Source organism: Falco punctatus (assembly GCF_963210335.1).
Source record: "Falco punctatus genome assembly, chromosome: 5".
NCBI classification, from domain to species: Eukaryota; Metazoa; Chordata; class Aves; order Falconiformes; family Falconidae; genus Falco; species Falco punctatus.
Genome location: NC_137584.1, coordinates 7,603,352 through 7,630,617, shown reverse-complemented (window position 1 = coordinate 7,630,617; position 27,266 = coordinate 7,603,352). Strand labels below are relative to the sequence as shown.

At 40.2% G+C, this 27,266-nt stretch overlaps 1 long non-coding RNA gene across 1 annotated transcript; it reads right to left on the bottom strand.

The window, feature by feature from the left end:
- Positions 1-504: 504 nt before the first annotated feature.
- Positions 505-27,191, bottom strand: LOC308064682. The gene is made up of 2 exons (XR_013928489.1): positions 24,855-27,191; positions 505-19,632 (listed from the first exon to the last, which is right to left on the bottom strand). It is a non-coding gene; the product is annotated as an uncharacterized lncRNA (long non-coding RNA).
- Positions 27,192-27,266: the final 75 nt, after the last annotated feature.

Sequence of the window (27,266 nt, the reverse complement as noted above, 5' to 3'; positions counted from 1 at the left end):
GAATTTGTTGCAACCACCCAGCACACCAAGAAGAAATAATTTCCGAGCCTTGTATGTTGTGGTCTCACTAGGTACTTATTCCGCAACAAATTTATATGCAGGAGTAGATCACAGCCATTTACTAGTTTATACCCTCGTAGAAACTGAAATAAGCAAATAGAAAACTGAACATGAAGGGGTTTGACAAATACCTTCGAATACATCCGCATGAAGGACAAGGAAAGGCAACAGATGTCTTGCAATGCAGACTGGTCCCAAAGCAAGTCCAGTTAGTGTGGCACAGTAAATGTGTGCTGTGTTCCCAGAAATCATAGTGGCTGAGATGCCATCACTATAAAGTTTAGCATGTATTTATTCTTGGTAATGCCAACTCCAGGTGGTGGGCTTGGACATGAGGAAACAAAAAAGGGATATAGGTGGTACTATTAACATATTTTAAAGATAAATGTCAGCATTCTTTATCACATTAAGGCTTCTCCATCATAAAGTGACAGATCTTGCCTCCTAAAACAGCCACCTAAAGGTGGTGGGCTTTTTCTTCCTTTTGTTACCAGAATAACTATTAATAAAAAAATAATTAACGCTTCTAGCGCAGGAGTCCCCAAATTTATTTTTTTCACTGTGTGATGTACCTATCACATTAACTAGTGAAATTTAGGTGGACTGCAAAGCAGATCTGCAAGAAGGCGGGAGGTCATGGTCCATGCAGTGCATCCATAAAATAGATAACTGAGTTTCAGCATCTTTCTCTGTAATTCTTATTCTTGTAACTGATTATAGACTTTTCTGTGATGAAGTTATACTACATACTTGGGTTGACTTGGTCATGTGTGCCTCAAAACTGAGCTAATTTGATTTCTTTCCTGGTAAAAATATATTTATTCCAACTGAGTCAGAATCCAGTGTGCAATTTAGACCTCAATCTCCAAAGGAATTGTTTGTTCTAAGAATCAGCTACGTGGGATGTGCAGTGAGTCCAGACTTGAGGCTTTGAACAAATTGTTCAGCTGATACAGGGAAGGTAACTTCCCTGTATTACGAGGTGTGATTTTAACTTCTCTTTAAATTATATCTCTGTTCAAATGGTATGAAGTGGTTGCTCTCAGGCCAGATGTTGGTATGTTCAGGTTTAGGACATTTTATGGTTGGGCCAGGAACAGAAGCTGTCAGAAACATAATTTCCATCTCAGGGAAGCGCCACTGTAATTACTGTGTCCTAATGAGCATGACAGTGCAAAGATGCAATGAGAGCACATGTTTTAGTAACATAGCCTTTGCACAACATTTAATCTCCAAACTATTTTGTAAAGACCAAGCGAATAATCTCCATGTCACCTATCTGGAAACATGTAGCTGCACTTTCACTTTTTTACTTACATTTTGTGAAACATTATACCGAGTAAATAAGTGCCCATGATGCAAAGTGCTGAGCACCCTGAAATTCTTTTATTTCCAGAATGTACCTATTGCTTTTCTAGAACTGTGCCTTTCATAATTTAGCAGCTTTCATAGGGAATATTTTCATGACTGTTCAGTTATTAACTAATTTTCTGTCATGTAGGACCCTGATCTAGAGTCAGGATGTGCTAGTGTATACTAAAAGGTATAGTCCCTGCCTCCTGAGTTTGCAAACTGAGGTCCTGATCCAGCAAACATCTGTGTGAGTATTATATTTTAATATGTGTGAGAGGTTCCCATTAAACTTCCACTGGGAAAAATTTACAGAAAGACCACACCTGCTGAGCTTCAGCCTTCTGGCAAGTGCACTACAGAGGCCTAATGGGATCTCACGGAGAAGAAAGGCTGCCTGCATTTAAAAAGGGTGTGAACCTTCCAAGCTCTCAGGGTACATGCAAGTTTATATTTGGATAACCCAACAGCTATGCATATAAATTGTCAGGGAAAATTAATGAGTGGTGCATGTGCAGTATATCAAACGTCTCAGTGTCTCAACCAATATTTTCATATGCACCAAAGTGCACATTCCTTGCTGAGGTTTATATACAATGAGACATGTTTAAAGTTTAAGAAGCCACATCATTTGAATGTATCTGAATGTAGAAACTAGTGACCCACTTTCTTCAATAACCAGGAAGCACTTTTTGTGTTTAGTCATGAATTTCTAAAGAAAGTAAAAGGGTTTGTGCTCAAGCAATCCTGAGACAGTTCATAATAAGATTTAATTTTGAAGTTTAAAAGAAATGAAAGTGCTATCTCAGTCATGGCTTCAGTTTCTAATTTGTTTCCCTCAGCCACATTTTTTTTTTTTTCATGGAACCTACTCTAATGCATTTTTAAGAAGCTATGTTACATTTGATATATGCAAAATCTGTAAATCAAGTGTATATCCTTTATGTTGTACATGGATTCCATGCTACAACTGTAAATCTCAAATTTCTTCTTTATTATTTATTTCTGATGACTGATCTTAATCTCTTCGTACTGGCTTTGGCATGGTAGGGATTATTTATGTCCTAAAGTTGTTAGCCGTTGTCTTAATCAGACCTGAACGTTCTACAGCTCTTGCCAGCCTTGCTGTGGCTCTCAGTCCTCCCTTTCCCTTCCCACCCCAAGCTCCTCAATAGGTCTGCTATGTCATTTGGGGTTAAGGTACAGCACGTTTTATCGGTTTAGCTTGTGAATCTTCTCTATACCTATAGGTGGCATTTGTACCAACGTATAGAATGATGAGGCTTCCCTGTAGTTTCTAAAAAATTGTTTGATATCTCAAAATGACTTCTCTCAAATAGCAATCCAGGTTCCTGGGCACCGTAGATTTAATTCAAGATATATTAGAAAGATTGTGCATGAAGTGGAGACTTAAATTTAGCTTTTATCCTCAACATTTTTCCCCCTGTGAACCGAACCAGCTATTGCAGCAGTCTGTTCATTTCTAAGAGCAGTGATCCCACCTCCTGCAGAGGCTGCCACACTACTAACTCCCTCCTGCGAGGTGCTGAGAGCCCTGGCCCTCATTCATCAAAGTCTTTAGATATCTAGCTACTGGACTAAGATCGGTGTCTAACGCTTTTCAGGATAAAGCTTTGCTCCAAGAAGGATTGTTCATTCTTTGCTCCTGTCAGAGGATGGGTCCTAAAAAAAGGAGTTAATCTATTCTTCCTGATTTGATTGTCTGGCAGGAGACAGACTATTACGCCAGACTGGAGAACCCTAAAATTAGCTCTATTTACAATATCCCATTCAAACAGGTGGTTTGCTCTGTAATGATGCTAAGATTATGGCAAGCTGTATATATCTGTGTAAAAGTTGAACTATTAATAAAAAGAAATTAATAGCTAATCTAACACATTTTAACTTTATTATTATTTCATCAAGCAATAATGAACTGGGAATTTGGCCTGCTATACTAAAAACATAGCTAATTATTTTTTAATTAAGAACGTAGAAGTACGTGGACTGCACAGAAAAACAGTGAATAAATTAATTCATATATATTTTGGGAGACAACGCAACTTTGAGTTAGGACTTACACAGCAATTTAATCTGTGAACTTAGAGAAAGGCAAACTATTTCAAATGCACAGGAGGTATGTTCCTCAGGAAAGGAAAATGTTTGGATCATCTAACTGGCACTCATTTACAATGCATTTTAGTGTGAAAAAGGAAAATAAATTTTAAATGTGGCTTTCTTTTTTTAAACATTAATGTATAAGGACCCCCCTCACATAAGGCTTGCCTCAATTTGGCCAACTGAAGTACAAGTTTAAAGCCTGAGCCATTACAGGCAAGCTGCAGAGAGGGAGACAAACCTCTTACCTGTGCTCCATTCTCCTCCGGAGTCAGGATCTCTTAAGTGCTTTCTTCAGGAGGACCAGAAAACCTTGGCTTTCACTCCAGCACCCATTACGTTACTGTTGCTGCTCTCAAGCGAATGAATTTATTCTCCACAACCATGACATCTTGTGAATTGTTACTACAAGACAAACCATTGATGTCCTTTCTCAAGCCCCAAGAGAGGGCGTAAACGTTATATCCTGTTGATAACATCTGGAAGTGATCTATTTCTGCAAGTACACACTTACATAATAAGTATATACGGATGGACACAAAGCAACACGCAGTCGATGTATTCATGGATTTAGTGAATGTAGTCACTAAAGCCATGGCTCGATGTGCAGTGGTGCCACCCCGAGTCACTCGCTTCCACAGCATCTCTGTGCTGCTGGAACCGTTTGTGGAGGTGACACAGTAAAGTGGATCAGCAGCTCAATTTGATTATAAGTAACTAACTATTTTCTGCTGGCTTTTTGCTAACTGAATAATTATCTGCACTTTGTATGACCCACCTAGAGCTATACACCAGCACGTCGCAGTGACACAAGAAGGCTGGGAGGGGGAATGCCAGAAATAATTTGGTGGTGGCACCGAAAATCTGCATGATACCCCTGTCCCCGAGTTACCAGTGGAAACCTGCAAATTTGTTTTCAATGTAAATCAAAAATAAGTATTAAAAGGACCCTTTCTACATAGGAGAGCTTTGTAGTTCAGGCTCTGAAAAGGACTTGGCCTTCTGCCAGAGAACCTGCCTGTGAACATGAGTGATCATGCAGTTACTGGCTGTCCAACCTTGTCCGGAAAGACCTGTTGCAAAGGTATGTTTCTTAAATCTGTGAAGTACTCGCATAGTGAAAGCTAGACAGGCAAGAGGAGTTAGAATGAAAAGCAAAAAACCCAAAGAGCACTGAATTTATTGAGGCATAACATGCTGTATATGGTTCCGTTTCTTTGGAAGTGACTTGCAGGTGGTTGCAAATACTATTTACTAACTATTCTGCAGTGATGGCACTTGTCTCCGACTAACCAATTTCACTTTTCATTTCGGATTTCCTGTGGTCTCATACATTTCCCAGTACAATAATAATAAGTCTTACATTATTTGCATCCAAGAACAAATGACGCCTAGTAATACTGCACTTGCTATTTGTTTTTTGGATCTGCTGAGGTATCCTGAAGCCCAGCTGAGTATCTGGGGAGGCAGCTCTAAAGAGCCTTGAAAAATTATTTTGGTAGGTTTTTGAGATAACTTTTTCCTTTCTGAAACTTCCAACCTTGTAATCATACAGGTGCACATTGACCCCTTTAACCTTTCAAGCTTAAATGAAGTGGGACAGCTCAGAGACATGTAGTTTAGTTTTGGTTATCAATTCGAAAACAAGGCACAGAGCCAGGGTATCTATCAGGTTTGTGTGGTAGGGTGTTGGGTTTTAGTTGTTGTGTTTTTGGTTTTTTTGTTGTTTTTTTTTCTCTTCTGGGGTGGCAGTAGGGCTCAGAGGTGGCTTCTGTGAGAAACCGCTAGAAGCTTCCCCTGTGTCCAAAGGAGCCAAAGCCAACCAGCTCCAAGATGGACCCACTGCTGGCCAAGGCCAAGCACATCAGCAAGGGTGGTAGCACCTCTGTAATAGTATATTTGAGAAAGGGAAAAAACCTGCTGCACAACAGCATCCAGGGGAGAGGAGTGAGAATATGTGAGAACAACAACCCTGCAGACACCAAGGTCAGTGCAGAAGGGGGGGGCAGGGGGTGCTTCAGGCACCACAGCAGAGAGTCCCCTGCTGTCACAGCACTCTCCAAACTACGAAGCTACAACAAGGTCTCTTACCATCACATTCCACGATACTCTTCATGCCAGCCCCTCTGCTGCCTTCTCCTTATCCAGGGTGCACGTGCTCTCTCTGCTTTTCTCTCTTCCTCGGCTGCTCTCTCTTCTTGGCTGCCCAACCACTTAGCAGGAACCAGCCACAGCTGCACGTTATCCACATCAGCCAGCCCACCGCCCCTGAAGCCAGCCCACAGCTGTATGTTATCAGTGTTAATTAACCCAGCTTCATTCCTCTACATCCTGCAGCCTGTGATAAAGCCTGTGGCGAGGCAGGCTGTGCCCTGCAGCTCATGGAGATCCATGGTGGAGCCAATAGCCACCTGCAGCCTGTGGAGGACCCCATGCTGGAGCAGGGGGGCGCCGCAGGGAGGCTGTGACCCCATAGAAAGGACCCTCACTGGAGCAGTCTGATCCTGAAGGACTGCATTCTGTCTGAGGGACCCACACTGGAGCAGTTCCTGAAGAGCTGCAGCCCATGGGAAGGACCTACTTTGGAGAAGTTCATGGAGAACTGTCTCCCATGGGAGGGACCCCAGGCTGGAGCAGGGCAGAGTGTGAGGACCCTGCCCCTGAGGGGGAAGGAGCAGCACAGACAGCGTGTGATGGACTGACCCCAGCCCCATTCCCCATGGCCCTGTGCTGCTGGGGGGAGACAACAGAGAAATCGGGAGTGAAGTTGAGCCCAGGAAGAAGGGAAGCATAGGGGGAGGGTGTTTTATAGGTTTGTTCTTATTGCTTATTATGCTAATACTATACTAATAATCAGAATTGATTGGAAATAAATTAAACTAAGTCAAGTCTGGTTTTCCTATGACAGTAATTGCTGAGTGATCTCCCTGTCCTCTTTTCAATCCATGAGCTTCTAATTATATTTTCTCTCCCCTGTCCAGCTGAGGAGGGGAGCGATAGAGTGGTTTTGGTGGGTGCCTGGCATTCAGCCAGGGTCAGCCCCCCGGAGCCAGTAAGAAGACATTTTGTAAGTGCAGTCTTTGGGCACATGACAAGAAAGCATTTGTAATGCTATCCTGATAATCTGTAGTGATTTGAAATCCTAGTGTAGTTTCTGTATCACTAGCTTTATTATTTGATTAAAGCCCAACAGAGCGTTAAGGATTACATTTGGTTGAGGATGAATGATTTACAATTAGTTAGAAAAAATAAAGGTATTAAGGAATGTGCCATGTTCTTTTATTTGACAAATGAGCGTAAGGCTACCTACAAAAACAGTTCAGAATGTAGCAGCACCTGGATTGTAACGTATTTTGTAGAAGCGATGAAGAAAGTAATTAGAGAACTGTAAAAACAACGCCAGGAGGTATAGCTAAGATCTAGCTCACTGGGAATGCAGGGGCTGACTGCGCTGCACTCCACAGTCGTGCTGGGCCCTTCCCGTGATCGACCTGGTGGTGACAGTCAGTAGCCTGAGGAATCCGCAAGCAGGGAAGATACAAGGGCATGCTATACTTGGGAGTTAGGGCATGGTTTGATGGACTCCAGCCTGGGATTTGTACAAGGGGATCATTGTAATTAATCTGTGTTACAACAGCCGCTAAAATCCTCAGCCATATGTGGTGCTTTTGGATTCAGAGGGCAAAACACATAAGTTACAGTACCATGAAGAAAAGATCCGTTGTGTGAAAGCCCTTCTTCAAGTTCCAAAGCCTTATTGAAATTTCTCCTTAAACTTAGAACAAAATTAATTTCTCAAATAGCTGAAATGGTATTTTTTAATTCTCACAGCTTTTTGACTTAGAGTATTCTCAAAAGAAATCAGAGTCTACAGTTAATCAGGAAGTGAGAAGCTAACTTTCTGAAGTGCAAGTAAAAATTCATGCCATGAGCATTCTTCCCATGTTGACTACTGCATTGCTATATTATATAGGGATTGAATTAAAGAATTAATTGATGGTTGGAAACCGATGGGTTGCAAATGCCAAGCTTTTAGTATTTTCCAGTTTAATGACAATATTACTACAGTAATGTTGACATCTAGCTTTTTAAAACACTGCGCTTTCTTAATTTGTTTATATTGGCAATCATTGATATTTCACAGTAGTGTAGGAAACACCTAGTGATGACTGATTTAAGCCACTTGCTGCCTGTTTTAATTTGATAATGATATTGCTGCGTCAACATCAAGGATCAACAGCATAACGTGCAGCATTGCAAGTGTAAAGAAACAAACTGTTCCAAAAAAGTCTAATTATGCAGATTTATCTATGTAAATATTTGTTAGTTTAGGCTGTTGAGTTCCAATGTTATGAAGGGTTCATATATTCCATGTCTATTACATGCATCACATAGGTACTAATTGTTTGTGCTCTGTATGTTTCGGCAGTCCTAACTAGGCTGCTGGCCACACTGAAGTGTGAAGACAAAGAGATAATAACCCTTACAGCTGATAATATTGCACCATTTCTAGCTTCCATTAAGGACAATATAGCTTTTTCATTGACTTCTTCAGCATGGAGGCTGTTACCCCTGTATCTGGGATTTTTTCAAGTATCATCTTAGTGGATGGGAAAGACATGCAGATTACAGAAAAGGCAGTATAAATGGAAAGTACATCAACTCTTCAGCTTGTCTGACAAATAAACCATTATTTTTCCATAGAAACTGTGCAGGCAATCTCTGCACTGCTGCTAGTCTCATTCAATGAGGTCTGAATCCCTGCTTCTCTTTGCAGGCCTCAGGGCTACGTAATGATGCTATTTGTTATGGCTCCCTAAAGAAGGTAGCACTTCCCTTTCCAATCCTTGACTCTACTGGAAGCTGCACGTCCCACAAGGAGCAGAAACACCTCTTTTATTAGAAAAGCAGTGGTCACCTAAGGACGTATCTAGAGACTGGCTAGGTAACTTCCCCTGAGAGATGTTGGTTGGGTTTTGTCTGGTTTTTTTATTTATTTCCTTAATCATTGCTTTATAATTCTCCTTATTAAAAAAGATAACATGATAGAGGACTTCAACTAATCAAAGACTCCTCATCAAAAGCGGACGTGAACTGAGGGAGGCCAAGGTCGTAATCGGCAGCCTGATCCATCCTCCCACATTCAGCCTTTGCCTAAACCGGCAGAAGCTCCCCATCACATTGGAGAAGGACACAGGGTGGTTTCTGGCCTCTCCCAGAACTACACCTCTGTCCCTAGGGGTGATCAGGGGAAGTCTGGGAGGACAAACTAAACCATTCTTCTGCTTTAGCCTTCTGAGTCCACTCAGACCTACAGGTCTGGGTGCTCCTAAAATGCAATTGTAGGTACTATTTTGAATGGTGCTAATATTCCCCATCCACATATTATCCTAGTAGTTACAGCAACTCCCAAGTAACCGGGAGCTTTGGCTCAGTCTCTTCTCAGCCTGGTGTGGTTTGATGGCTTCATGGTGCTTTTCACATCTTCCCTGTCTTGACTAGCTGGGCTGGAGCTACTGAAATTGTGCTGCAAATAGGGCCAGGGAAGGCAGAGGGTACTTCTATGTTCCTTCTGCTCCTTCAAGTCCAGGTTCTTCAGAAGAGGGCTTAAGTGGAGCTCAAGTGGGTAGGATTCTTCCATCTACAGCTAGATCTAAACTCACTCCAACAATCAGGTGAGCTCACTAGGGTTTTCTAAGTTGGGGTGGAATTGCATGAGAAGCAAATCCTTTAATTCAAGACTCTGGACCCTATCACACAGGAGACCACTTAAAAAAATAAGGCTATAAGAAAAACTGTACTGGGACAAACCAACAACCTGCTAGCTCTAAGCACAGCCTCCAAACGTGCATACTGAGCACGCTAAATACTTGTTGAGCAGTTTCCTGCAGCTCATGAAGGTGAAAAAAATGAAGCACAAGAAATAAGCACCAACATGCTAGCCTGCACCCCTCTGAGAAGCATACTTTGTGAGGACCAACGGCAAAGAGTCAGGACTGCTGGAGACAATTCCCCACGATTTCATGGCATAATATATATGTTAAAAAAAATAAAGGCTTCTTTTCACATTTAAAAAAAACTTATGACTAGTGGTATCTTCTGTTGGAGCTGCACCTTCAAGATTTGCAAGATCCCATCAACTAATGTGCCTTCTGTAGAAAAAAGATATGCTTTCTCCTTCTGGAGCACCCAGAGATGGTCTTTTTACATGGCTTATTCAATTTTTGAGAAAATTCACTGAGATTTTTCTGCCTCAGTTCTCATGTCTCCATTGAGGCGGCTGTTTTTATGCCTAAAATATGTCAACAGACATCTTTCACTATAAGAAAACTGCTTTCTGTCTCTCTCCTGCTGCCAGCAAAAGCCAGACCAATTTAAAAAAATTGAAGCAGTGGCTACTAGCAAGCATTGGAGTGACACTTCCCAGAGTACTTTCCTGAGTGAGGTCTGGCTCTGGAGCTGACTGAGCTAGAGGAGGTGCATTTTAACTGAAGGAGGTTCATTTACATAAAAAAGCCTGGAACAGATTTTGCTTCCATGAATTTCTCCAAACCATTTTTGATTTATGTGAACTTTTAGTATCCACAACATTATGAGGCACAGAGATGCACAGGTTAATTACGAATGCATGTAAAGGTACTTCCTTTTGTCTATTTTGAATGTGACCTGCATATTTCATTTGATGTTGCTCCTACTGGAGAAAACCAGTGAAAAATCATTCCTTATTTCCTATCTCCATGCTACACAGGATTTATAAACTTCTTTTTCCTCGATGAGCTTTTTCCAGAATGTTTTCCATTTTCTCATATTGAACCTGTTTGATACTTTGTATCCTTTATTGTCATTCCCTTTTTTTATTATGTCGTTTCTGAGATGGATGAAGAGAACTGCACATGGTATTCAAGATGTGGAGACATCTTCAATTTATTTTATTGTGGCATAGTACTATTTTCCATGGTTTTGCTCTGTTCTTTCCCAATAATTCCTAACTTTCTGTCTGCTTTTACAGCTGCTCAACACTGAGGTGATATTTTCATAGAATCAGCGGTTTATATGGCATGATTTCAGACCATAAAAGCAATCATCTACCCTGGTTCCACCACTGTATATGTTAAGCTGAAATTGTTTCTTCCCATAATTAATCATAATTTTCCCACAGTAATCTCTACTGGATTTCATCTGCCATTTTATTACCTGTACACTTGGTGAGTAGCAACCACATCACACTCATATCCTTTTGCAGCTCTTCATAATGGCCATAATTTTTAATTTACTTCCGTGAGTGACAGTACACTGGCAAATATTGTCTGTGTTCTTGAAGGCCTTTCTTGGGTTTAGCTTATGTTCTAAGAGTTTGAAAGAAAAGGGTGTACTGTATCTTCAAGAAAGTCCTGCTCTTGGGAGGAAAATGTCCTTCCATGCTGGGCTCTGGCTACTTTAAGAAATGGAAGATCTCATGAAGCTCAGAGGAGGATGCTTAAGTACCAGTGGTAAGCTTTCCAATTTCTTCCCTAGGTAATCGGATCTCTTCTTCAGCCAGAGAGACCTAATATATCAGTCCTAATATATCATCTCTGTGAGCTAAATTGCCGGAAAAGCTTATGATCTAACTTCAGAAAAATTCCCTGAGAAAACAAATAATTTATTTTCCCAGATACCTGGACTTGAGAATGCAGAATGCAGTATTCAGGGTAGATAAGCAAAAAGCTAAAGGCAAAAGAAATATATGAGAACTTGCTCTCAGTAAATTAAATGGAAATGTGGCTGTTTTCTTTAATGAATGACAAAATGCAGTGGTTAGCCTTGGGAATGACACTCTCTCACAAGCAGGCAGGAGTGCTGGAGTGCTTTCTTTGTCCAGCATTCAGGTTCCCTGACTCCCTACTTACCCTCCGCCCCAGCCTTTTCAGACCTTTCCCATTCTGGCATGGAATTAATGCTGACCTTGTACAGAGAAGCTAATTCCTCACACATCTTCCTCACTTATCCATCAAGCCCTGCAGCCTCTAACCCTAAACAGCAGGACAAAGATTTCCAATACTAAAGTCCTCTTTCTTCTGTGGACAGGAGCCAAGGGGAAATTTCCTATCTCTTCCTTTCAAGCAGCCACGGGTTCTCCTCATGGGCTTTAGCCTCTAATAACCCTGACCATGTTCTCAGGCATGGATTTTCACACTCACAAGTTTTCTCTGGCTCCCTTCTGCCAAGCTGTGTTGCATTCAGTGCTTGATCCAGTATCTAATTTCACTAGCCACAGTTTTTCTTGGCAAAACTGTAAAGGGTCTTAATTCGCTGATGTCATTTGTCTATTTAATTATTGCATTTTTATTTTTTCCTGTAATTGATGTCTCTGCCAGAAGTGCTATAACTATTAAATTGTGGTTAGTTCATTAAAATAAAAAATGTTGAAAAATGTTAACAGTATTCTGCTTTTGCCCTTAATTATTAAAGCATTTCGTATAATTTCAAATGATTTATTATTATGTGAGAAGGAGTTTGGTAGCCAGATACAGTAAGAATATGAAGTTGTTTCAAATTCAGATCAAAACCAGGGCTGTTTTCATTTGAAACCTGAAATTACAAGACTAATTTTCACATGAAATACTTACCCACGCAGCCAGCTAAAGGAACAGTTACTGTGTAAAATACTTAGTGTGATTAAAGCAGCTCATGAAATTCCTTATATGTACTCATTTTGTGTCTTTGTTTTCAACTATGATATATGTGTTACAGCACAAAGATCTGACAGTTATGAGTCGAGTCCTAGTATTGGTGAAATGGCAAAACAGAAGAGTCCTTTCCCCTGCGTAGAATGTAAGGTAGGATATCTTGCAGATTTCTTTATTTAGTCCTTAGACCACTCATTTCTGTAAGAACAGGTCAAACATTAATGACATTTAGGTGGCTTTTTTGCATTCTCCAAAATCATGAGGTGAGGGGATAGGCCTATAAACTAAAGATTGTCATTTAATTTTCTGTTTGTCAGCAGCTGGACATTTCTGAAGTTTATACAGACCTTTCACAGTTCACAGTGTAATATCTGCAAAAGTCACAAGCTCACGTGCAATCTTACTTTTGTTTTCCTTTTGTGCATAGGATTATCTTGTACTGGAATTCCAGAACAGTGGGAAACAGAAGGAAGTGAAAGAAATATGAAACTAGCATGAGAAATATTGGATAAAAAGATGGAAAGAAACAAAACCTGCCATTTCTACTAAACTAGCAAATATGAAAGCTCAAAATTCAATGTTATTGCAAAGATTTTGAATATATGGCTTCATAAGAAGTATAACAGCACAGAACACCACTATCTCACTTTTCTCTGTAATTGATAGAGTGGAGAAAGGAAACTGTGAACAACCACCTCTCAAGTACTGGAATTTTTCTTCTTACGGTCTGCTCTTTCTTACAGAGAAATGTAAAACAGTGGTATGGGAAAACAGAATGATGAAGTTTTAAGTATATTTGTTGTGAGAGATTCAGTCTCAAGATATGACCTCTGCTACTTATTTTGAAAAAGATAGAACAATGTGGATATAATCTTCCCATAAAAGACAAAACTCTGGAAATCATGGGAGAGACAGAATCCACTACACATAAAGAACTGGATTACAGTTCCCATTTACAGAAATGTTTCATGATTAAAATATCCTAAAAAAATAACAAAGGAGACACTAGGAGCACAAAACCTGAGCTTTCAGACTATTTAAAAAAAACTTTTGGACTTCAATCCTTTAATCAGGGATTCACAGTCATGTCTACATCAGACCACAAGAATCTCAAAGGATCAATAATCTAAAAAATTACTATTACCTTGTGGCTTGGGGATTTTTCTTTTCTTTAAATCTATCAAAAATATTTATTCTTTAATGTAATCTTCTAATTCTAAGATTGAGATAATTTTTTTAAGAAAGTAAATTTCCAAATCATCCTCCATTATACTTATTCATAACTTGATCCAGAAAAAATCATATTCTTCTCTAATTTTCATCAGTGGGAGACAGTTGCTATAAAATAGCTCATGATTAAGCACCACTGAACTGACACCATATTGAGAATGGGATTTACCTCATCTAAATTTAGCCACCTAAGAGTTTAGCGTCTGTGAGTTATTCCAAAAAGGTAACTTTAGCCATTCAAGCTAATCTTTCTAGGCTCCCTCTATAGTTTTCTACAGATTCAAAGCCAAAACCCCTAATTGCTCTGCATTGACCCTTGAAACCCTTATTAAATGCCTCTCCTTTGTCCCGCATGCCTTACTAGCCCTCCTTGTCTTTAATCGAGTCATAAAGTTTCCTTTGATAGATCCTAGAGACAAAAAACATCTCACCCTAAAACAGATGGAGTAGATAAAGCTACGGAATATTGTGAGCTTGATTTTTTTTCCTCCATTGCTAAACACAAAATCTGGAAAAATCCAGAGGAAGCTGATTAGCTTAATGAAAGACACAGAGGGTTTATGTCAGAGGTATTGACAGTCTTGAAGTAGCTTATGTCTATGTCTCCCAGAAAGAAATCCAAATTGAATACCTGGAATATACTGAAGAAAATGGTATGTAATTACTTGCACTGTGGTCCTGTCTTAGCTGAAATAAACAACTGGAAACATACCAGGTTTAAGCTGAAGGTTTAGTTTGGACCGAACAATGGCTGGAATGAACAATCATACTGGTGAGGCATCTCATTCTGGTAGTGCTTATTCCCATACACTGATACTGATACAGTGAATGCATTAAAGTGGCATGAAAACAGTCAACAAAATGGGAAGAGAGATCTGTCATTAATTTTTAAATGAAGGCCACTGTACACAATTTATTTTATTATATTATTTTTTTAAGAAACTCATTATGATAGCATTGGCTCAGTTACTGTAACATTTTTATGGAAACTGATTTATGACACACTGTAGCTATATAAATTCTATAGGCTCTTATTCTTTGATGTAAAACTACTATGATGTTATGATGTCAATCCATGCGCAATTTAATTTCTAAAGAATGCACTGGAATACTGACAGCTATGATAACAATGTGAGGTGAGAGAAATAGCTCAAATAAGAATTTTTCCTTGACATATACTTGAATAATTTTATATTATATGGAGCTTACATTGATAAAATGTGGAAGCAGAACTTTGCTATTCGTTCTTTCTTATTAATTGGGTATAAACCATACAGTGTAAAAATCAGCAAGACTCCATGTACTCTCCCATAGCTTTTACGCCTGGTGTTGTGATGCAGCTATTGATAGTGGGTTCGTTCAGCTGATTTCCAGTATGCCCAGGGAACATAAGATGCTTTTGAGGTGAATGAAAGACTTAACAATTAGGCCTGCAGCTATTTCTGTGAGCTTGTGAAGGTCCAAACCATGCATAAATGCCCAGAGCAGATCATCTGGCTATGACCTATTTATTGAAAATAAGAGGCCTTTTTCTGTAAAGGCAGCCACAGACTCCCTCCTTCGTCTTTTCCACCATATGATTGCAGCAGTGACAGTCCCACAGAAGCCACTCTCAACACGACTTTCCCTAACTACTTTTCTGTCTTCAGGAGAAATGACAATCTCTAACTGGCCTTTATGAAATTATTCTGCTTATCAATAAGAACCTAAATACCCTCCTTATCAATCAGCAATTTCTGAAACATGCAGACTTTTCATCTAATACAATACAAGATTCATCAAGTAAAACACCTGAGAAAGACAGAGGTGGCTGTGGTAAGGGAGGCTGAAAGCCCAGTGTGCTCTGTTGTGGGTTCTCCATCCTGCGAGACATATCGGATCACCTGCACAACTACAAAGCCCAAAGCTTAATTTTGCAGTCCTGTAATAGCACTGAATCTGAAATCTAAGAAACTATTTAAGACTAGCTATATTTGTTTTAATGCTTTAGTTAATATCTGTAACTAGGGCCCAAAATCAACATGGTTAGAAAGATCCTTTACCAACTATTTCAATTTCACTGTTATGTGCTGGGAATGAAAGAGGAATAGAAGAATAAGGAGGTTTCAATTAAACCAATTTAATTTTCTTTGATCTTGTAATACAGGGTTAATAAGAAATAATTCTTTGTTCCTTTGTTCCTGTGATTTGGTTGCCTCCTTTCTAAATTGGGTGATTTGGCCCAATGATGACTTAACCACGTAGTATTTTTAACTCACTGAACTTCTGATTCAATATCAGTTTAAACCTTGATTTAAAGAAGTATCTTGATTCCTACGTAGAATATTGACATTTTTGGTACTTTAAGTCTTAGCAATATTGTCAGTGTTGTAATGTTTACTTATTACAAAGCAATGGAATTTGTTTTTTGCAAACATTAGCAGAACTGGTTTATTCTTTGGACAGCAGAATAGGCTTGAAAAATAAACAACCAGTAAATTAGCTGAGGTACATTAGTTTGGCCCACTCTACAAATTAAAACCTTTATCCAATAGCATTTCACACTTTTAGTAATTCATGGCAGTAATTAATTAATCTTATCTCTTTTTAAAATTATATGTTAGAAGTCAAAACAAAACTTTTCTTGAAGCAAAATAGGAACATTTTATAAAAGGAGAAATTTTCCTAGAGTCATCTCAAAAAAGACCCGTTCTAGAATTAATAAATGAGACTAACCAGTTGCAATACTGTATGTTTTACTAGAAAGAGCTGAGTCAGTGGAACTGAATCCAGTGTTTCCAATGCTTTCTGGCAAGTGAAAGAATAAAGAATCAAAAAATGAAGTCAGGCTCATACTCTGGGAATACCATCATATTTTTCTAATGAACCCCATTCAATAAAATCTTAATTGAACATTTTAGAGTTAAGATAATAATGCTACTAAGCAGCAATATAGATTGCTGAAGTCAACAAAGCATGACTGCTAATGTAAATAAGAAAAATTCAGATACATGAATTTGCCCATTAGTCTTACCTTATGCCCTTTGGATTTTATTTTCTGTGCTTCAGTTTTTAACCTCGGTGTCATATTCATGTATTATTAAGTCACTAACAACTGTTTAAAAAGCTTGGCTTTCTGTAGCCCGGTGAATAATCTGGATGAGTTGTTTACCTCCCTAAAGGAATTTTCCTATGCAGAAGCCAGTGTGACATCCACTCAGACAATTCGTAGGCATAGTTTTGTTTGTGATGGGCTCTGCTTGTACACATAATTTGAAAATAATCAGAGGGTTGTAGTGATTTTTTTCTGGCAATTTGACCCATTACATTTGCTGCTTAAGTTTTACATCACTCATGTTGTAAGTACACAATGCATTTTTGTGCTACGGGATACTCAAATTAATCAAATAATTCAATTATGCACTTGACATTCTTACAAACAGCATAAGCTTGTGATACTTGGCCTTGTTTGCAAATGTACATGCAAGTGTTGTGTGCAATGCTCCTTATCTATATAAAGTTATGCCAACATGAAGACAGCGGTTATCCTGTTCTAGGCCTGTGTAAGCACACAGCTTTGAAAGTTTGAATAAATTGCTGAATGTACCTCGATGGGGATTAAATTCATGAGGTTCCAAGAGGGCAGATGCTCCCTTTCTAAATACTGCTAGCTGCCACATCCCCATTCAGACTTTCAGCAGGTTCCAGGTAGCAATGCAAACACATTAGTCCTAAGCCAAACGTATCCAACTGTGGAAAATTTTGGCATCTAGCAACATCTGGTCATGTGCTAAATCCAAGCCAGCCAGCCTGGGTCTTTCCTTTTTAATTCCTCCCCTGTGATTTGACAGATCTTGCAGGAAAAGTGCAGAAGAGTTGACGGAGACACTAATAGCTCTGTAGCTTTGCTCAGCCACTCTGAGGTTCATACAGCCCATCGCAGGCTGCAGTAAATGGCTATACATTGTAAGACCTTCCCATGGTTGAGAAAGAGAGTAATAAATTTGAAAACAGAATTAAAAATTAACTGGGAGAGAATCTCATTGACTTGGGACCCTCATTCTCTGGAAGAGTTTTACATTGTCCTAGAGGACTCCCTTTTATCATGCTGTTAGTAACTGCAAAGCTTTCTCCTGGCTAGGTGCTTGTTTAACTTGGAAGGCCTATGCCATTTTGTTCTGTAGTAAGCCTGTTATTTAGGCATAATTCTTTGGCATATATTTGCCAAAGTAAACCAAAGGACTGGGCATTTCCATATGCTTTTTGGCATTCTATAGTTCTTTCTCTAATCTATGTGACTTCAGCCAGTGTCTTCCTACTGCTACTCAGCACTGACCACCAAAGGGCAAGAAAGTACAAAGCTAATACATGGTAAATGAATTATTTTTTTTTTTAAAAGCTCATATTAGAGAAAATTGAAATGCAGAACAATGTCATCAAAGTCAGTTCTGAATATGGACAAATGGAAAACTGCTTTCTGGAACAGCAAAGGTATCTTTTGTGTTCTTAGATAAAACTGCTGAACTAACTAAATAGGTTTAAACAGGAACTGCTTCTAGACTGTAGCTTGAATGCCAATTTTCAAATGAGGATATATTTTTAGATGCAGTTCATGAATTGCTAAACCTGAGATTTTTAAGTGGAAATGCAGAGCTGTTTCTGCAACAGTGTGCTGTCAGTAATTATGATTAAAACAGAATGGGCACTGGCACAAGCAGAGCAACTGCATCTATTTAAATCTTTTCTAAAACCAGTGTTGTGGCAACTGAAGTAATGTACGTATTTTATCCCATGCTGCAAAAGTTCATTTATTATTTGTGTTATTATTATTTATAAAATCTTTATCCTAAACCGGGACTCTACAGTCATCTGCTGATTGTAGATGACTAAGGAGAGAGTAAAGTGGTAATGCTCTGTGTGCTTGGTTTCTGCCCATCGATAGCCTAAGTGTGATGAGTGTTCTCCAGGTGTCACACAAAGGGAGAGCTTTAAGGAAGGATTTGAAATGGCATCATGAAGTAAGAGAGAAGCTGCTTTTGAAGTGAGAGGGAGAGCAGGGAGGCAACACCAGAAGCAGGCAAAGTGTGATGGTGTTTGTTCAAACACGTAATGCGTGGAAAATACTGGATTATGTTACAGACAGTGAGAGGAGTTGTCACTGTAACAATAAACAGGACCTTAATGAAAATGAAATGAAGAAGCACAAGCCACAGATGAAGACAAATAGCTTATGCTTGCTGTGATAGAGAAGGGTTATCCACCCAGTAGTCCCACAACTTCTGGTAATAAACTGAACGTGTATAAATGTTTGCCTCTGCTGAAAACAAGGTGAAGTTCATACAAATACAAGAGGGAGGCAAATTCCACCTCAGGGAGTTTTGACAAAATATACTTTTAACGAGGATTTGGTAACTGAGTCATGTGCAGTTGTTGGTTTAAAAATCTTGGCTGAGCAGAGGTATGTGGATGGGTGATAATTCTTTAGAAGAGTATCAGTTTTCCATTACAAGTTGGGGCTATATTTTTTCATTTATTTTAACTTACATGAAATTAATTCTAAAGTCGATCTTCTTTCATCTGTTTTGCTTTAATACAGTTAAACTATGCAAGGAGACTATGGGCTACAGAGTTAATCAGAAGCAAAAAGTGTAATGGGTAGAGAAAGAGAATCTATGTGGTTATTGAACCTCCACCATCATTCTTCTCTTAAGACCTGATACAAAGGCCTGGGAATTTTTTCTGTTTTGCTTGGGCTTTGGGTTTGTCTCCCACACCTTACCAGTTGTACCAATAAGCAGGCCAAATAAATCAGTGGGGATGAATATTATATTGGTATCAAATAATCCATAGAGTTGTGGAAGATGCCACCAAAGATGGATTCTGCAATACATTTAATTCAAAAAGTCATTCAAAATTAGAAGTGCGGATATGCTAGGATAATAAATAAACCAATATGCTACTGTTGATCTGATGATACCTCTGAAAGTATTGGTCTGACATGAACTGCTTTCAAGTGTTGTTAGTGTCCCGCTCTGCGCTGCTTGCATTGCATGTTTCATTGCAAATGTTATAGCTTGACAACCTGCTAGAGAGTTTTGAGGCAGGAATGAACAGAAACAGAACTTCCTCTCAAACAAATTCAGCTCACATCACGGTTAAGTTAGCTCTTGTTTTGCCAACTGCTCTCCAGACTTACACCCAGATTTACAGTTTTCCCAAGCAACACCTGAAAAAGATAACAATAACATGTTTTCTAACTTTTATCTCCTTTTTTGTCAGGGCAATCAAACTATTTTGTTAATTTGCCTGCCACAGGGGGAAAATGCATGCTGTAGCTCGCTCCTTCTGTCTTTCCTTGTCACCATACAGATCCTGTGAGAAAAGCCTCAGTGGGTCTCCGCCTGCCTGCATGAGGATGCACCTTGCCTGAACCTGGCATTGTAATGAGTGACAGTGAAAGAGAATGAGTTGCCAGACAGTCTTAGGACATGTCTTTACTAACATCAAGGTCAAATTTAGGTCAGGCTTTAAAAAAAAAAAAAAGCTTAATTGTCCCTCAATATCTATTTATGTTTATCTATGGTTTCTTTCTGAGGATACTTTCGCCTGTAAGCTCTTAAGAGCAATGCTAGACCTTCAGAAATCCTTAGGGCACTAGTACAGTCAGAACGGCAGACAGAAGACATGATTCTATGCAAACACTACTGCAGAAATCAACACTGAGAAAGTGCAAAGGGGTGTCTGATTACAGTGAAGAGTTTCTGCCTTCCCTTTCCTTGTTGAACTATTCACTGTGTTGTTAGCATGTGGAAATGATTCCAGCAGCAAGCTGAAAACCTACAGACAGCTTTAAAACTATTAGAAATATGCAGAGACTTTGAGAGCCAAGAATAGTTACGCGTATTTACTTCAATCTCCTGCACGGTATCACCCACAAAAAAGATCCCCCGTTACTTTAGCTGCAGCTGTAATTCCTCCCTTCAGTTACCAGCGTGACGGAGTCCTGCCTAATGCAGTGGAGAATACATGAACAGAAAACATAGGAGAGAGATATGTGGGGTGCAAAACAGAAAATTGAAGATTGCATTAAAAATGTGTCCCGCATGTTGTTTGGTCCTGGTTTTCCCTGCCAGTTTCAGAGATCCCAAAATAATGTATGCTTAACGACCTCTGGACAGCAACAAGGCCCACCTCGCAACCCCAATGCTGTTATTTACCATGGGTTTTGCAACAAATTTAGTGTTGTTTTCCTAATAGTAATCACGGTGCTGAGAGGTATAAAATGCCTGTGTTAGTTTCAGTGGAATATAAAGTTTGAAGTCTGAAGTGAAATCTTAAAAATTCCAACATTAGGAGCTATTACACTGTTAATAATTTTAGCAGAAACATCCAGCTATTTTGGGGTTGTGAATGGAATTTTAAAACAGTATCACCAGGTTTTCTTCAGATCTAAATTTATACCTACAGTTTACTAAGAATAAAAAAAAAAAAAAAAGAAAAAGATTTGCCTTTTGATGGAACACTATTCTGGAATGTGGTTAAGTAAATGCTTCTTTTAAGGTGTGGTTTTTCCCTCAGGTTTATATTCAATTTATAAGTCATGCAGCTATAGCTGAAAAATTAATCTTGTACTCTCCTGGGCATGTTTGTGATGGCAGTAAATGGTTTATGGTCACCTTCAGTTACCACTGATAATAAAGACAATATTCCTTACTACCCTTGGATTAAGGCCAACATCCTTCCCCCCACTTTTTTTTTCTGAGCTCTTGAAAATGCAGTTTCTGTTACTGCACCTTTTCCTACTTTGTCCGTACTTCTAGGGGAAGATTGCTTCAATATTCTGTTTGGAAGTACCACAGGCACTCAGTTTTATTCAGAATGTCACATTTTCTCTGGTAATTGCTGTCAATTCCTTATTAACAAAGGAATGTCAAAAAAAAAAAATTAAGATGTGCATTTAACAGCCACTGACTCTCTGCTGGTTTCAATACTGAGATTAGGCACCATGTTCATCTTTCCCTGGAATCTCTTCTCCCCTTGTTGGGTCAATCATGCTGATGGTAGCTAAAATCTTATATTATCTAACATGTCAACATTACTCTATTAACTCTCCTCTGTGGTATGCTGTTTCCATTATAGGAATTTAGAGGCTTGGGGAGGGAAAGAATATTCAGCTTTAGCCAGACAAAGTCAGGGTTTTTTCCAAAATTTCTCAGTCTCTGGACATGCACTTCTTTTTTCCTCACATCGAAATGTCATTTATCCATATCATAGTATGCTGTATTACCACCTACAGTTCACTGATTTTCCAGTAAAGGTGCCGGTGAGCACAATGGGAATGCCAGTTGGAGGAAACCGTTTCCTTCAAAGTAATATGCTCACAAAAATGGTGTGGGTTCTTTTTTTCCTCAACAGTACCTGCCTGCAACCTGCCAACACATCATATGTATAAAAATATTTGCCATCTGACACATCTCCAGAAATAAATACCTCTCTTTATGGAAATTTTCCTCAAAGAAAATGTTCACTTTATATATATATATATATATCTCCATGAGGAGACACATCAGGTAAGAATTACAGGTTTTGCTCTTTTAGCAATGATGAGTGAACAGTCAACTCTTTTTCTACTAAACACATGAATGTCAGAACAATGAGCCTGCACAGCTTGATTTTCAACTGCTTTTCTAGGGGGAGACAAAAAAGATGAAAGGCAAGAGCTGGGTGGTGGCGGGGCTATTAACTTCCTCGATTCTGTAGAATTAGGAAAGCCTCTCTCCTATGGGTGATATGCTTACATATATCCAAATTTATTTTTTTTTTGAAGAAAGCATCCTCTTGATTTGACCACAGCTTGACATGGTTTTAACTCTGAAATTGGACGTTTATCTGTCTGTACTACTACAAAGCAGTGGGGGGTTTTCCAAGTCTATTATTTACCCATATATCTAGTTCATACACTCCTATTGTGAAAATCAGGTCACAACTAGATGCCTTGAGTTTCACACCGCTCCTTCATCATCTGTTAAGTTCTTGTGTTGATGACATTGCACTTATGGCTAATATCCTTATTTCTGGCACTATACTCCCCTCGTACACCTACATCCAATTTAAAATAACTACCTCACCAGCCTGTACTGCAATAGTCCATTGGTCTATGCAGAATCCTCCTGAGCTAGCGATGCTGTTGTCGTCCTCTTTGTCCCCACTGTGCACACTTAAAAAATGATGCAATTTATTGCAGTTCTTGTGTCCTTTCCAAGTCCTCAAAGCCAGGGTCTCTAACAGAGGTCTGTTTCATTCAGTGTTTTAGTCTAACCAGTCAGCATTGTGTCATAGGAACATCTGAACAGCACAATAACCAACCCCAACTGGTCCACAAAACAAAAGGGCTTCTGTGGCAACAAGCTGCCACAGAAGAGACACTACCATGGAGACCATTCTTGATCCTGTAAGAAAGATCCATTGTGTTTCACATCCCTTTATTCTGAGAGCAGTAGGAATTATCTCACTTCCATTGATCATGAGTCAATGAGTTATCCGAAGTTTAGTGTTTGAGGACTGTAAAAGTGTTAAAGCTCATAAAAAAATAGTCTTCCTGAGACAAGTAGAAAGGAAATGAAACATATGATATCAGCTGAGCTGGAAGAGCACCCAGAGGTAGCTTGAGAATTAAAGTGTGAAGAAAAGAGAGTTACCTGCACCATCAAGTAATCGCTAGTTTTGCAATAAAGTACATGTATACATGAGTAGAAGAAAGACTGAAGGGAAGAAGGGAAGAGATTAAAGCTGACTACCTTGGGGTATGGCAAGGGACTATGCACTGTTAATTTGGTGATAGGTACTTGCATTCTTTTTGAAATCTATGAAACTTGTTTCAGTTTTCCTGAATTGTACCTGCCTGTTTTCTCTTCCTATAAATCATATGTGAAAGAATATTCTGTGGCTAGGTATATCTGCCTGCTAAGGCACAATGCACAATATGGAATACAATTCAGAGACTGCAGACAAGGCATGTTGTTGCTACTATCAAATATTTTTTGCATGTGTGCAAGACCCACATGAGAGCATTGTAAGGCCAGATGACATTCCAGGGGCAGCTGCCCAGCCGGTACATCCATGGTCAGCATATGTTGCCCACAGGGAAAGGTGCAGCTCCTATCTCAAATTTCTACCTGAAAAAAGATCTAGGAGAATCTTACTAGGAAACATTTTGTACCTTTTCTACCCTAACATAACAATACTACAGTTCTGTGAATTCACTCAAATCCAGGGTACAAATCTGATGGTAAAAACTTGGGGGTTTTCTCTCTATTGTCTTTATAGATGCAGGAAGAATTTTGATAGAAGTCAGTACATTCTTGATGTTAATGCAGATTTGTTTTTATTTTTTTCTCCGACACTTTTTATTACTATTTATTTATTTTGGGTGTCAGTCTTTCAAAGCTCAGTTCCAAGTGAACATCTCTCAGTTGGTATACAATGTCAAACTTATTTTTGGAACATGTAGAAATTCCGAAAGGGCTCACTAATCTTCTAATGAGATAAAATTACTTCTGAAGGATAAAATTAGCATGCTGGAAGTCTTCCAACAATTATATTTTTACAGCTCCACCATGTATATTATACAGTGTGTTTCTAAAGAAACAGTACTCTGAAATATGTATTCCTCATGTTTTTTGCAAACTATATTTTGAGGAAATTTTTAATGTGATACTTATTTTTTTTTTAAAAAAGCCCTCTAAATTTTTATAAAGAATTATTCAAAATGCATAATCTTTTATTGCAAGAAATAAAATATTAGTAATGAAACAGGATCAAAGGAAAATGGTTTGAAATAATTAAAAACCATGAATATAAGTTGTGCTCGTAAATTTATTCCAATTTTTCTACAAAATTTTTTACAATGTTTTACAAAGTTTGAGTACTTGCAGTGAGTGTCACTGAGAAGAAAGAGGAATGTGAAAGCAGGAGTCAAATCTATTAGTATTAGACAGGTAATCTTTCAGGTAAAAAAAGAAAGCATGAAATAAATGGTGCAGCCCAGATTCTGAAAGCAGGAGTGAGCAGAGCGATGCAGCAGAAACACATTGATCCCATCATCCGGAGTGCAGTAAACAGAAATGAACCTCTGCTAGCCAAATTTTCTGAAAGATGGGAAACAAACTATAGGACTAAGGGATCAGTTTTTGTAGGAATGATAGATTACCAATAGCAATCTGCTGACCCTGCACTGTTCAGCGTATTCATAAATGACCTGGAAAGGGGATCAGTAGCCAAGTCACAAAGTCTAATGAGCCTATCAAGTTATTTAGGTTAATAAAGATGACACAAACTTGAAGATCTGCAGACAAGTTTATGGAAGGGAGAGACTGATCAATAAAATGGCAGATGGAGTTCAATGTAGATAAATGTGAATTGATGTAGAAGGGGGGAAATGGTCCTTACTTCAAGTATGAAAAGGCAGGTTCTGATCTGGTCATTACTTCTCAGGAGAGAGAGTCCTGGAGTCACGAAAAGGGCTCCATGGGAACATCAGCCTGGTGCTCAACAGCTGCCAAAAAAAATAAAAAGTACCAGGAAGTGTTAAGAAATCAGTAGAAAACTAAACAAAGACTATCTTCCTGGTGCCACAGAAATCCATATTTTGCTTGCATCTTCTGTACAGGTAAAGAATCACAGAAATACTGGTTGAGAGGGACCTCTGCAGGTCACCGAGTCCCACCAAGCTCCTACTTGAAGCAGAACTATTGCCAACACTTGACCAGGTCAGCAGTGGCTCTGCATAGCTAAATGTTGGAAATGACCAAGGATGGCAATTCCACAACATGTCTGGGCAATTTTTTCCAGTGTTGCATGTTCCTTTTGGTGAAGAAATTTTTCCCAGTCTGAACCTCCCAAGCTGCAGTTGCTGTTGCTCAACACAGCTGCCCAATGCTAGTAGCTGTTGCTTCTTGTTTTCTACTTGCCACTGGCAGGAAGGGTTTGCCTGCATCATCTTTTGGATGCTGTTCTGGTCCCTGCATGTCAGCAGTAGGATGGGAAACAGGAATGTCTTTCATGTAAAGTAGAATCCTTCAAGGTGGGAGAAGGGCTACAAAGCGTATGATAAAGAATTAGTGAGCATCAAATGAAGCTAGCAGTAGCCAGGTTGAAAATGCACAAAAGGAGGCAGGTTTTTGCACAACACATGGCTGACCTGTGGAACTTGTCACCACAGCAGGTCATAGGTTCTACAGATCTATGTAGGTTTTAGGGAAGATGGGCAAGTAATGGAAGAAATCCAGTGAAGATTACTAAGGTCATAGAAACTACATCTACCTCAGAAAATCTCTGAGTTTGAAATAATGGTGGCAGAAAAAGTGCTGGAGGGGACTGAGCTTGCTCTTTACTAATGTGACATGACATAGGTCCAGCAAAGCCCTTGGCCTCACCCAATATGGAAACTCTTATGTTCAAGAAATTGCTTGTCACTTATTTCTGTCTTGCCTTGTTAATTAAATGGGGAATTCTTCAGCTCATTTTCTCAGGCACATGAATAATTATTATTACACATTGGTTTTAAATCGTATGCACAACAGCAACAAAACCAGAACTGCAAACAAAATTTAAGTTTTGAAGAAATCAACCCCAGTCTTTGAAACAAAACTGCAGGGTGCAGTTCCTGGCCAAAGGCTTATTTGGAATCTATTTATATAATTGGTACCACTAAATTTCAGAAGTTAAAGTCTTTAAAAAGAAGGATATCCCTACAATTAATACAATGAAACAGTGCTCTGGAGATCTCAGTCTGATCTCTAGCAATGCCACAAATTTCCAGCTGGTTTTGGCAAAAAAAGCGGGCCCTCACCTAGTGTGAGGGGAGTTTTCAGCAGATGAACTCACTTAGGCTAAGTAAGATGAACTTACTTAGACTAAGCACTTCCAAAAGTGCCTAGTGAACGAGCTTTTCACCTTGCGGTGGAGAGCTTTGGGGAGGACCTGATTGTAGTACAAGGGGCTGATCCATGGAGGACCACCACCCAAAGCTTTCTGCCTTGAGAGGGGAGATGAAAGGGACACCAAGGGAAGGGGGAAGCAGAAAAAGAGGGGTCAAAAGTGATGAGAAAAGGAGGGAGGCCTTTCGCACCTGGCTTCTGAGGCCCTGGGGAGTGGGACCGGGAGGGTCCCTGAGGTGCAGGGCCGGGAGGGTCCCTGAGGAGCGGAGGGTCCCTGAGGAGCGGGGCCGGGAGGGGTCCCTGAGGAGCGGAGGGTCCCTGAGGAGCGGGGCCGGGGGGGTCCCTGAGGAGCGAGGGCGGGGGGGCGCGGGCAGTCCACGGGACCGGGTCACGCCTGTCCCCGCAGCCGCAAGCCCCGTGCCAGCCCGGGGAGCTTCCTGTGGAGCCGGCAGCCGCGCCCCCCCCCCCCCCTTCCCCAACAGCCCCGCGGCGGGTCAGGGCGGAGCGGCCCGTCCCGCTGCCGCTGCCACCGCCGCCGCCCGGCCCCGTCGTGCCCGACAGCCCCGGCCCAGCGCAGGTGGCGCAGAGCGGGCGGTGCGGCGCCCCCCCGCCATTTCCCCCCGGGACGGGGTCCCTCCGCCTCCCCTCTTGTCTCCGCCTCCCCCCCCCCCCCGGCCCGGGCAGCCTCTCCCGCCCCGTCCCTGAGCGGGTCACCCCGGCTCCCCGCCCGGCGCCGAGAGGAAGCCTCTCCCGGGGCGATGCGCCTCCCCGCCCGGCTGGCTGAGCCCCTTCTTCCCTTCCCATCCGAGGAGATACCGGGATCTGCCTCCACTCCGCTCCCCTCGGCCCTCCCCCTCTCGCCCTCCCGGCCTCCTCCCTCTCGCCTCCTTTTTCCTTTTTTTTTTTTTTTTTTTTCCTTTTT